General features: G+C 50.1%; 1 protein-coding gene across 1 annotated transcript in view; it reads left to right on the top strand.

Annotated features, from left to right (window-relative positions):
- Positions 1-12,080, top strand: part of LOC147120004 (flagellum-associated coiled-coil domain-containing protein 1-like) — a 132,641-nt gene that overhangs the window by 101,412 nt on the left and 19,149 nt on the right. The gene's annotated exons all lie outside the window — the stretch shown is intronic.

The raw sequence follows: 12,080 nt of genomic DNA, 5'->3' as shown, positions 1-12,080 counted from the left end.
AATCCAGGCCTCACCAACTGGCCAGGTCCACGATGGACATCAAGGTAAACGGTCACGCAACAAACTGCCTATTTGACTGCGGGAGCACGGAGAGCTTTATCCACCCCGACACGGTGCGACGCTACTCCCTATCAGTCATGCTCACGCGCCACCGGGTCTCTATGGCCTCCAAGTCCCATACGGCGGACGTCGGCGGCTACTGTGTAGCGACCCTGACAGTAATGGGCACAGAGTACAAAGACTTTAAACTCCTTGTCCTGCCACAGCTCTGCGCTGCTGTGCTACTGGGACTGGATTTCCAGTGCCACCTAGAGAGTGTCACGATGGCGTACGGCGGGCCCCTGCCCCCACTTACAGTCTGCAGCCGGCAAAATTTAAAACAACCGCCGCGCACAATATGCAGCCTATCCACCCTGAAAGTCAGCCCCCCCCCCGTTGTTTGCTAATCTCGCCCACGACTGCAAGCCCATCGCAACAAAAAGCAGGCGGTACAGTGCCGGGGATAGAAGCTTCATTAAAATAGAAGTAGAGAGACTCCTGCGGGAGGGGATTATCGAGGGCAGCACCAGCCCATGGCGAGCTCAAGTAGTGGTCGTGAAGACCGGCGAGAAACAGCGCCTGGTCATTGACTACAGTCAAACAATCAATAGGTATACCCAATTAGACGCATACCCCCTTCCCCGCATATCTGATATGGTCAATCAGATTGCACAGTACCGGGTATTCTCTACCATTGACCTGAAGTCGGCATACCACCAACTCCCTATCAGGCCTGAAGACCGCCAGTATACTGCCTTCGAGGCAAACGGCCGCCTCTACCACTTCCTCAGAGTCCCCTTCGGTGTCACCAACGGGGTCTCAGTCTTCCAAAGGGAGATGGACCGGATGGTTGACCAGAACGTGCTGCAGGCCACTTTTCCCTACCTGGACAATGTCACCATCTGCAGCCATGACCAGCAGGGCCATGGCGCCAATCTAGAAAAATTCCTCCGAACAGCCCAGCGCTTAAATTTGACATACAACAAAGAAAAGTGTATGTTTCGCACCACCCGCCTCGCTATCCTTGGCTGTGTAGTGGAAAACGGAGTCATCGGCCCCGACCCCGACCGAATGCGCCCCCTTCTGGAACTACCCCTGCCTCAAAGCCCTGAAGAGATGTCTGGGGTTTTTCTCTTATTACGCCCAATGGGTGCCCAATTACGCGGACAAAGCCCGGCCCCTTATCAAGTCAACCTCCTTCCCCCTGGCGGCAGAGGCCCATGCAGCCTTCACCCGCATAAAAGAGGACATTGCAAAGGCTACAATGCACGCCGTGGACGAGTCCATCCCTTTCCAAGTGGAGAGTGATGCGTCTGACTTCGCCCTGGCTGCACCCCTTAACCAGGCGGGGAGACCCGTGGCCTTCTTTTCACGAATCCTCCAGGGCCCCGAAATTAGACACTCCTCAGTCGAAAAAGAGGCCCAGGCTATAGTGGAGGCTGTACGGCATTGGAGGCATTACCTGGCCGGTAAACGCTTCACCCTGCTCACTGACCAACGATCAGTAGCATTTATGTTCAATAACAAGCAGAGGGGCAAAATCAAAAACGACAAGATATTGCGGTGGGGGATCGAATTATCCACCTACAATTATGATATCTTATACCGGCCCGGGAAACTTAATGAGCCCCCGGACGCCCTATCCCGTGGAACATGTGCCAACGCACAGGTCGATAGGCTACGGGCCCTCCACAACGATCTCTGCCACCCGGGGGTCACCAGGTTTTTCCACTTCATTAAGGCCCGCAACCTGCCTTACTCCATCAAGGAGGTCAGGACCATTACCAGGAACTGCCAAGTCTGTGCCGAATGCAAACCGCACTTTTATAGGCCAGACAGGGCGCACCTGATAAAAGCCACCCGCCCCTTCGAGCGCCTAAGCGTAGATTTTAAAGGGCCCCTCCCCTCCTCTGACCGCAACACATACTTCCTCAACATCATTGACGAGTACTCCCGTTTCCCGTTCGCTATCCCCTGCCCGGACATGACCAGCGCCACAGTCATCAAATGTCTCAATGACCTCTTCGCCATATTCGGTTTTCCCAGCTACATCCATAGTGACAGGGGCTCGTCATTCATGAGTGACGAGCTGCGTCAGTACCTGCTCGAAAAAGGGATAGCCACGAGCAGGACCACCAGCCACAACCCCCGGGGTAACGGACAAGTAGAAAGGGAGAACGCGACAGTGTGGAAAACCGCCATGCTAGCCTTAAAGTCCAGAGGCCTCCCAACCTCCCGCTGGCAAGAAGTCCTCCCCGATGCGCTTCACTCCATACGGTCACTACTCTGTACCGCCACAAACGCCACCCCTCATGAGAAAATGTTCGTCTTCCCTAGGAAATCCACCTCGGGGACATCGCTACCGCCATGGCTGACGTCTCCAGGGCCCGTCTTGCTCAGGAAGCACGTGAGGAGCCATGAAACAGACCCCCTGGTCGAAAGGGTCCACCTCCTCCACGCCAACCCACAATATGCATACGTGGCGTATCCTGACAGGCGGGAGGACACGGTCTCCATACGAGACCTCGCACCCTCAGGTGCCACCGAAAACACCATTACCCACTACCCATTACCATTACCCACGACACACCCCTAGAAGGGAATCCACATCTAACCCAAGTAGACGGCACACCAGGGCCCTGTGACCCACCCTTATACTCCCACCGACCCCGCACCCACGAAGACGACACGCCGGTGCTCCGGCCCAGGCGGGAAACACCCGCGGGAAAAGAACCGCCGCAGCCGGCACCACGACGATCACTACGGCAGACAAGACCCCCGGAGAGACTTGCCTATACGAACTTCTGAGACACTTCACCCCGCCGGACTCATTTTAAACAAGGGGTGAATGTGGTAAACCACTAATCTGCCTGTACAGAACATGTCTGGGCATGCCTCAGCTGGCTCCGCCCCTGGCTCCACCCCTAAGCCCAGGTATAAAGGTGATTGACCTCTGTTAAGTATGTGTATTGTATTGAACAATTAACACAAAGACTTAAACGTATAACTCAAACAGGTCTTTACTGGTTGGAGGTAGGGACTGCACGTAGGTCTTTACTTCATGCCCACAGGCGGGAACTGAGGGGAGATCAGTACCCACAGTACTATTTATACCCCTATGGCCAGGAGTGGTACTGCGTATCACTACGCCCTACAAGTAGTGCAGTCCTGTCCATAGGTTCAAAGTAGCACACATATTACATACACAACATTCCTCCCTTCTTAGCTTTACAGTCATCTCCCCATTTAACATAACGTAATAACATATATACATATATAACTTCAGGTTTACATAACAGAATAACATAGATACATAGATAACTTCATGTCAAAACAGATCACAGATTCAGTCTCTGCGGAAAACAGTTCACAGATTCAATCTCTGGTGTAGTCGGTTCACGTTGCTGGAGTGACTCATTCAATAGTCCTTCCATGGATTTAACAGTTTGAACTTCCGAACTGAATTGGCTCCGTTCGGAGGGACCACGTGTGTGATCTGGTAGAGGTAATAATGGTTCAGATGGGTCATCTTCTGTTTCGACTTTTCCTTTTCTGCTTCTTGGAGACTCTCTGGGCTCCACTGTCAGCTGCCAGCTGCATGCGCAGTTCCTCCTTCTCTTCCTCCTTTTTCCGTAGTAGAGCCACCTTCTCCCGATGTTCCGTAGACTTTCGGTGCTCCTTCATGATTTCTGTATGGTGGGAGTCGAAGTTACAAGTTGGGCAGGACAGGACATAGTAATATTCGGTGTCGTCCTGATCTAGGCCAGCGAGAGGGTCTTCTATTTCCTCCATACCCAGCTGGGCGTTAGCCAGCTTTTGTTCCAAGTCCAGACATCTTTCCTGAAGAGACTTCTTCATGCGTACCTCTTCATCCAGCTTTTTCTGGGCTTTCAGCAAGTCGTTTACTAATGACCTCATTTGAGATTTTACTACTTCAACTTCTTTTGGAGATTGATTGATCGGACTATTCAATCCCTCTACCGGAGCAGCTGTTTCAGCGGTCTGTTGTTCTACGTTGACGTGAGTCAGCGTACTTTTGGCATCCAAGGGCTGCTCTGTTGCAGTCATCTCAGTCTGTGTTGCCACCTCAGCTCTTCCAATAACCTTTGAGAGCTCCGAACCCCTTTCGTTTGAATATTGAAGTTCATGTTCAAGTTTTTCCCATTTCAGAGTCCTGTCCTTCAGCATATGCAGGAGTTGGCTGACCGTTAACTCCTCTGACATCAGACGTTTTGTGTGCTCCTGCTCCATCAGCTGCTTCTGTTGTCTTTCCAGATTCTCCAACTCTATATCAAAGAACTCTTTCGTTGCATTCAACTCTTGCTCAAAACGGCGAAGCATTTGTTCTAATTGCTGTTGTAGTTTGAAATGGAGTTGAGTTCGAGCCCGGTGTCCCTCAGAAATGGGCACATCAGTAGACTTGCCAGACTCAGAATCCACAGTTAAACTATGTTGTTGTTGCTCAGTGGAATTCTGTGCTGAAACTTTGTCTTTTGCACCTGAGTTGGGCTTACCATCATCCGTTCCAGAGTCCGGGCCGACTATCTTCACCGAGTTCTCACTCGTTATTGTTTGTAGGAAATGCCAGTCCATATTCATTTTCCTAATCCACTCCCGTCCTAGTAGTGGAGGACCTCCTTCAGATATCACATATAAGTCCATTATTTGACTGTCTTCGCCCTTGTGGACCACTGCAACCTCTATTTTCCCGATGGGGTACACTCTTTGCCCCGTGTATGTTTTCAATATAATCCCCGTATCCTGTAGGGGAATATGTTGGAATAACTTTCCGTAATCTTTCTTATTTATGACCGTCAATGCCGATCCAGTGTCCAATTCCAGTTTTACTTGGACTCCTTCTATCTGAAGAGTGACCCAAATTGTCTGGAGGTCTGCACCCTTACCAGCGTTGAGTACTCTTAAGCTAGCCAGTTCATTACAGCTTAAGCTAGCCAGTTCATTACTGCTAGCGTCTGAATCGGACTCCTGTTCGGTCACCTTGTGTACCTTTGCGTATTTTCCTTGCGGTGACTTCTTGTTGCTGGTCTTCTTCCCTGACCTGCATACTCTAGCTATATGTCCAAGCCTACCACAAGTTCTACATTCTTGGTTTTTAAACCAACACTGGTTCTGATCATGCGTTGTCTTTCCACAACGATAACATTTGCCAGAACTCACACCCAATTTGTGTGCACTGAGCTCCGGTGACCGTAGCTGCATTACTGCCGTGCCTCTCGCTGTGGCTTCGTGTGCTGCTGCCATAGTGACCGCCTTCTCAAGCGTCAGCTCATTCTCCTCGAGCAGTCGCTTTTGTGTATCCTGTTTAAATAAACCACACACAAATTTGTCTCGTAGTGCATCTGTCAGTCCCGTTCCAAACTGGCAATATTTCGCTAATTTACGCAATTCCAGCAAATATTCAGCATTGCTTTCATGCTGCAGCTGCCTTCTGTCGTAAAATTTAAATCGTTCCGCTAGCATCAGCGGCGTGGGGTTTAGATGATCTTTCAGGACAGTAACAATCTCATCGAACGTCTTATCCGCCGGTTCATCTGGTGATAACAGGTGTTTCAATTGCCCGTATGTCTTCGCACCCATTAAATTTAATAATGTTAGAGCTTTATCTTGGTCACGAATTTTATTGGCCTTACAATAATTTTTTACTCTTTCAACATATATGGCCCAATCTTCGAGGTCACTATCAAAGGTGCTAATATTCCCGTGTTTAGGCATTGTAGATTTGCAATTTCTCAGATTTTATTTTCTTTACTTGTTATCAAAGATGGCAGCTTCCCGCTCTTGCCGTCGTCCTCCGCCCACAAAATGGCAGTTTTCCCGCGCTTGGCGGTCTTCACCCGTCCCCCGACGCCGTCTCCCTTTAGCCCCCGAGTGCGGCCCTTATCTTCGCCGCGATCGCCCGAGTGCGGCCCTTATCAGCGGATGCGATCGCTGGATCGCGAAGTGGCTCCCGACCGAAGCGGCTCTCGGCCCTTATCTTCTGTGCGATCGATAGCCCGCGCTGTGCACCGCGGCTCTCGCACCTTGAGCTTCTGCAGCCGCCGCGCCTTTCAGTCCGAGTGCGGCCCTTATCTTTGGTCCTGATCGCTGGCCCGCGCTGCGCCTCGCACTTGAAGCGGCTCCCGGCCTCTGGCTCACCCGCTCGCGCGGCTCTTGCTCGCTCCCTCCCGGGCTCTGGCTTACCCGCTCGCGCGTTTCACCGCGGCTCTTATCAGGGATTGCGATCGCCCTTATCTCCCGATCGGTGGCCCTGTCTTTGCAGCCAACGCTGCTCGGCTTACCCACGAGGTTATGGAGGCTTCAGGGTCCTAATGCCTGTCGCTTCCAGTCGCTGGAAGCTGTCAGGATTTCTGCTGCCCTTCAGTTTTGAGTGGGGTGTTGAGGATTGAAACCTCTCTTCAACGTCCTGTCTTTGGACGAAGCCGCCGTGGAATAACTGCCGCAGGGTTCGAACCGACTCGTCGCCAGTGTTAAGTATGTGTATTGTATTGAACAATTAACACAAAGACTTAAACGTATAACTCAAACAGGTCTTTACTGGTTGGAGGTAGGGACTGCACGTAGGTCTTTACTTCATGCCCACAGGCGGGAACTGAGGGGAGATCAGTACCCACAGTACTATTTATACCCCTATGGCCAGGAGTGGTACTGCGTATCACTACGCCCTACAAGTAGTGCAGTCCTGTCCATAGGTTCAAAGTAGCACACATATTACATACACAACAACCTCCAGTCCCCCTGGCTTTAAGGATCGGTCTACCAGCAGAGGCATGCTCGTATTCTTTTGTTAATAAAAGCCTACTTGTTATAAGTTTAACTCTTAGTCTTCTGGAGTTATTGATGGCGCATCAACTGGTGTATTTGTTTCATATTTAAAGGCCAAGACTGGTATATTTGTTTTACTTGTAAAGGCCGAGACTGGTGTATTTTGTGTTTTTGGGGGGGGGGGGTTTCTCTCCATTAGTTTGTCATGTGGGAAGGGCACAGAGGTATCATAGTAAAAAATTTTCTTAAATCGCACTGTCCATGCTTTCTTTTGTAAGTCCTGGTTGCCCTGCTCGGCTGAGGGCTTGTGGAGCGGCTACATTCATCTTCTGCCATTGGCACAAGCCATTCCCTGAGAGGGGGCCTAGAACCAACTTGCAATAAGCCGCTGATGGGTGGCCCTTGCACTTTCTGCCTCCCTCCTGTGCTGGTCCTCCAATGTCAGTGGCTGAGTCCTGCAGATAGCCAGGTTGTGCAGCATGCAGCACACGACAACGAAATGGGAGACTCGCTCAGGCGAGTACTGTAGGGCTCCCCTGGAACGATCCAGACAGCGGAACCGTTGCTTCAGCATGCCGATTGTTTGCTCAATGATGTTCCTGGTTGCTTGATGGCTCTCATTGTATCCCTCTTCAGCAGGGGTGCTGGGCGCACGGAGCGGGGTCATCAGCCAGGTGCACAAAGGATAGCCTTTGTCCCCGAGAAGCCATCCTCGTGGGTGAAGCTGGGCCTCGAACATGTCTGCCACAGAAGTCTGGCACAGGATGAAGGCATCGTGGCTGCTGCCTGGAAAGCGGGCATTGACAGCTAGGATGAGCTGCCTGTGGTCACACACCAACTGCACGTTGAGCGAATGGTAGCCCTTCCGGTTGCGGTAATCCTCGGCATTCTCTAGAGGTGCCCGCAAAGTCACATGCGTGCAGTCAATGGCGCCCTGCACCATGGGGAAGCCCGCTAATGCTGCAAAGCCCACTGCACGCTGTTGCTGCTTGTCAACGGTCATGGGGAAGGAGATGAACTGACGTCTCCTTCTGAAAAGGGCATTGGTCACATGACGGATGCAGCAATGTACCGCAAACTGGGAGATGTTGGAAATGTCCCCAGTAGCGGATTGGAAGGAGCCGTTGGCATAGAAGTTGAGAGCCACTGTCACCTTCACTGCCACCGACAGAGACGTCCTGCTCCTCAGCTGTGGCTGCAGATCTCAGTGACCACCGCCCTTCTGAATTGCAGCCTCCGAACACACTGCTCCTCAGACATGTTCAGATATGAGAACTGCTGGCGGTATACCCTGGGTGGGTAAGGCCTCCTTTGCCGACGCCTGTTGCCCCTTCTCCGTCTGGCCATGACTGGCACTCTCTCACGGCATCTCTGAGCCCTTTGAATGCAATGGAGAAGCCCAATGTTTCCACCCATTGCAGCCCCCATTATATGTTTCCAATCAATGCTATGACTCTGAAGTTAAAGACAAGTGCAAAGCTGTGGCCTGAAGCCACAAGTACCTGTGTGAGTGTTGAGCCAAACCAGAAAGCTCTCTACCTTTGTCTCTCTCCAAAGATCTGTCTCACAAAGGAGGAGTGGTGCAAAATGGCTGCCATTTATACTGCAGGAGGAGTCCCCTTTAATTAGCGCCCCCCGCGCCTGGGAACCGTTCCCCTCTACCAGTCGCTAGGGGCGCCAGGCGCACAATAGGCCGGCGCCACTGAATTTCCGGTTTGGGGCGCACAAAGGGCGTTGCACCATGAAATGACGTCAGGATCTGCGCGCGCAAAGGTTTTGCGCCGCCACTAAATCTTAACTGAAGTTCGCGAGAGGCGCAGATCGCGCTGCGCCCGGGCGCTAGCCGCTTAGCACCCCACTTCTTCTCCTCCTAAGGCGCTAGCGGCTGGCGCAAACAACTGAATTTCTAGGCCAAAGTGTTTTGAAATGCACCGTTTTGAACTAATGCACCAAAAGTAACCCTAGTAAAACTGAAGTCAATGGGGATCAGGGGGAAACCCTCCACTGGCTGGAGTCATACACAAAGGAAGATGGATGTGGTTGTTGGAGGCCAATCATCTCAGTCCCATGACATCACTGCATGAGTTCCTAGGCACAACCATCTTCAGTTGCTTCATCAATGACCGTCCCTCCATCATAAGGTCAGAAGTGGGGATGTTTGCTGATGATTCCACAGTGTTCAGTTCTGATGTGCCAAATAACTGCCCGAATCCGAAGTTAAAGCTTAAGACTGAAGCCTTTTATTAAATAAGAATCATGGCAGAGTCCATCATCGACCAAGCCCTTGGTAGAACATACCAGAAGAGGGGCGGGGCCAGGGAGGAGCATTAGTGGTTCCCCCTGGTGGAACATTACAGACATTACAGTACAAGTACAAATATCAGAACACAGTTATTTCATCACATTCACCCCCTGCTATAGATTCAGTCTGTCAGGAGGTCTGATAATCCTCTGGGAATGACGTAACTCTTGCTGAGGCTCCTCCCGGAGTACTAACTACGGTTCATTCGAATTCCCAGAATCATCAGTATTTTCCACACTGAGGGTTTGTGCCTCTGAAGGTCCAATACCACGATTGAAAACTCTACTCTCAGAGTCGAACTCTTTTCGAGCTCCAGCAGGTGCAAGATCTTTAATAGAGACCGTATCCTCTCGCCCATCCGAATATTGAATATACGCATACTGGGGATTAGCATGGAGAAGTTGTACTTCCTCCACCAGTGGATCAGTCTTGTGGCCTCTCACATGTCTGCGCAACAACACAGGGCCCGTGGTCGTCAACCATGTGGGTAACGATACTCCATTAGTAGCTTTTCTTGGAAAACTAAACATCCTTTCATGAGGGGTGGCATTCGTCGCTGTACACAAAAGAGACCTTATGGAATGCAGCACGTCTGGCAGGACATCCTGCCAGCGAGAGGTCGGCAGGCCTCGTGACTTCAGAGACAGTACGATAGCCTTCCACACTGTCGCATTTTCTTTCTCGACCTGCCCATTACCACGAGGGTTATAGCTGGTAGTTCTACTCATTGCAATCCCCTTCGATAGCAAAAACTGTCGTAATTCTTCGCTCATAAAGGAAGAACCCCTATCACTATGTATATAGTTAGGCATGCCGAACAAGGAAAACAGTTGGCAGAGGCATTTAATTTCAACAGCACTAATCACATCCGGACAGGGGATAACAAAAGGGAACCGAGAGTACTCGTCTATAATATTAAGAAAATAGACATTATGGTCGCTCGATGGAAGGGGACCTTTAAAATCGAGACTCAAACGCTCAAATGGTCGAGTTGCTTTAATAAGATGAGCTGGCTCGGACGGCTTATAGAAGCGGGGTTTGCATTCAGCACAAACATGACAGGTTCTGGTCATTGTCCGGACCTCCTCAATAGAGTAGGGTAGATTGTGGGACTTAATGAAGTGGTTCATTCTGGTAACCCCAGGGTGGCAGAGTGCGTCGTGGAGACTTTGAAGCTTATCTGTACCTAGACTAGCACATACTCCTCGTGACAAAGCATCCGATGGCTCATTAAATACTCCAGGCCTGTACTGAATATCATAGTCATATGTCGACAGTTCTATTCGCCATCTTAAAATCTTATCATTTTTGATCTTGCCTCTCTGCTTAGTGTTGAACATAAAGGCCACAGATCGCTGGTCAGTAATGAGCGTAAAACGTTGGCCAGCGAGATAATGTCTCCAATACCTGACTGCTTCAATAATTGCCTGTGCCTCCTTTTCCACTGAAGAATGTCGAACTTCTGGTCCTTGCAATGTACGAGAGAAGAAAGCTACTGGTCTACCAGCTTGGTTAAGAGTTGCTGCCAACGCAAAATCAGATGCATCACTTTCCACTTGAAATGGGATCTTCTCATCCACGGCACATACCACTGCCTTCTCAATGTCCCGTTTGATATTAAGGAAAGCCTCCTGAGCTTCCGCCGATAGCGGAAAAGACGTCGACTTAATAAGAGGTCGGACTTTATCTGAGTAGCTAGCCACCCACTGGTCATAGTACGAGAAGAATCCCAGACACCTTCTTAAGGCTTTTACAGTGTGAGGTAAAGGTAATTCCTTAAGTGGGCATAATCTTTCAGGGTCTGGCCCGATTACCCCATTCTCCACAACGCAACCAAGAATACACAAACGTGTAGTATTGAAGGTACACTTGTTTTCGTTGTAGGTCAGGTTTAACCTCTTTGCAGTCTCTAGGAACTTCGCGAGATTTTGATCATGCTCCCGTTGGTCACGCCCACAGATGGTAACATTGTCCAGGTACGGGAATGTTGCTTCCAACGCGTATTCATCCACCATACGATCCATCTCCCGTTGGAAGACGGATACCCCATTCGTCACTCCAAAGGGCACCCAAAGGAATTGGAACAGGCGCCCATTAGCTTCGAAGGCCGTATAAGGTCGGTCTTCTATTTTGATGGGGAGTTGATGGTAGGCAGACTTTAAATCAATGGTGGAGAACACGCGGTACTGAGCTATCTGGTTCACCATCTCAGAAATACAAGGCAAAGGATAGGCGTCTAATTGGGTATACAAGTTTATAGTCTGGCTATAATCGACCACAAGTCTTTTCTTCTCATTAGTTTTAACCACCACCACCTGGGCACGCCACGGGCTACCACTGTGTTCGATGATTCCCTCCCATTGAAGCCTTTCCACTTCCTCTTTTATAAATGTTTTATCTTCTGAACTATACCGTCGACTCTTAGTCGCTATAGGTCTACAATTAGGAGCAAGGTTCGCAAACAAAGAAGGCGGGCTTACGTTTAAAGGAGAAAGGCCGCAGACTGTGAGCGGAGGCTGAGATCCACCATACTTAAGGGTAACGCTCTCATGCTGACACTGGAAGTCCAAGCCTAATATTAAGTTCACACACAACTGAGGTAATATGAGGAGTTTAAAGTCCTTATACTCCGTATCCTTAACAGTCAATGTGACTTTACAATATCCAGTTACCTCCGAAGTAAGGGATTTGGACGCCATCACAATTTCACTTCGAGTAGGATACACCTTCAATGAACAGGAGTTAACAAGGTTGGGGTGTATAAAACTTTCAGTACTGCCACAGTCTATCAAACACCCAGTAGGACGACCATTAATCTTAATGTCCATCATAGATTTTGACAAGGAACACGGTATGGTCTGGTCAACCGTAGCCGAGGCTAGAGTAAAACGATAGGCGGCAGCAGAGAAGACATCGGGTACAGGATTACCCTTACACACTTTACTAAAATGTCCCC

Source organism: Somniosus microcephalus, chromosome 4, assembly GCF_052327205.1.
Source record: "Somniosus microcephalus isolate GS21.2 chromosome 4, FLI_Smic_1.0, whole genome shotgun sequence".
NCBI classification, from domain to species: Eukaryota; Metazoa; Chordata; class Chondrichthyes; order Squaliformes; family Somniosidae; genus Somniosus; species Somniosus microcephalus.
Note: the sequence above shows the minus strand (reverse complement) of the source record. Positions and strands in the feature narration are given on the sequence as shown.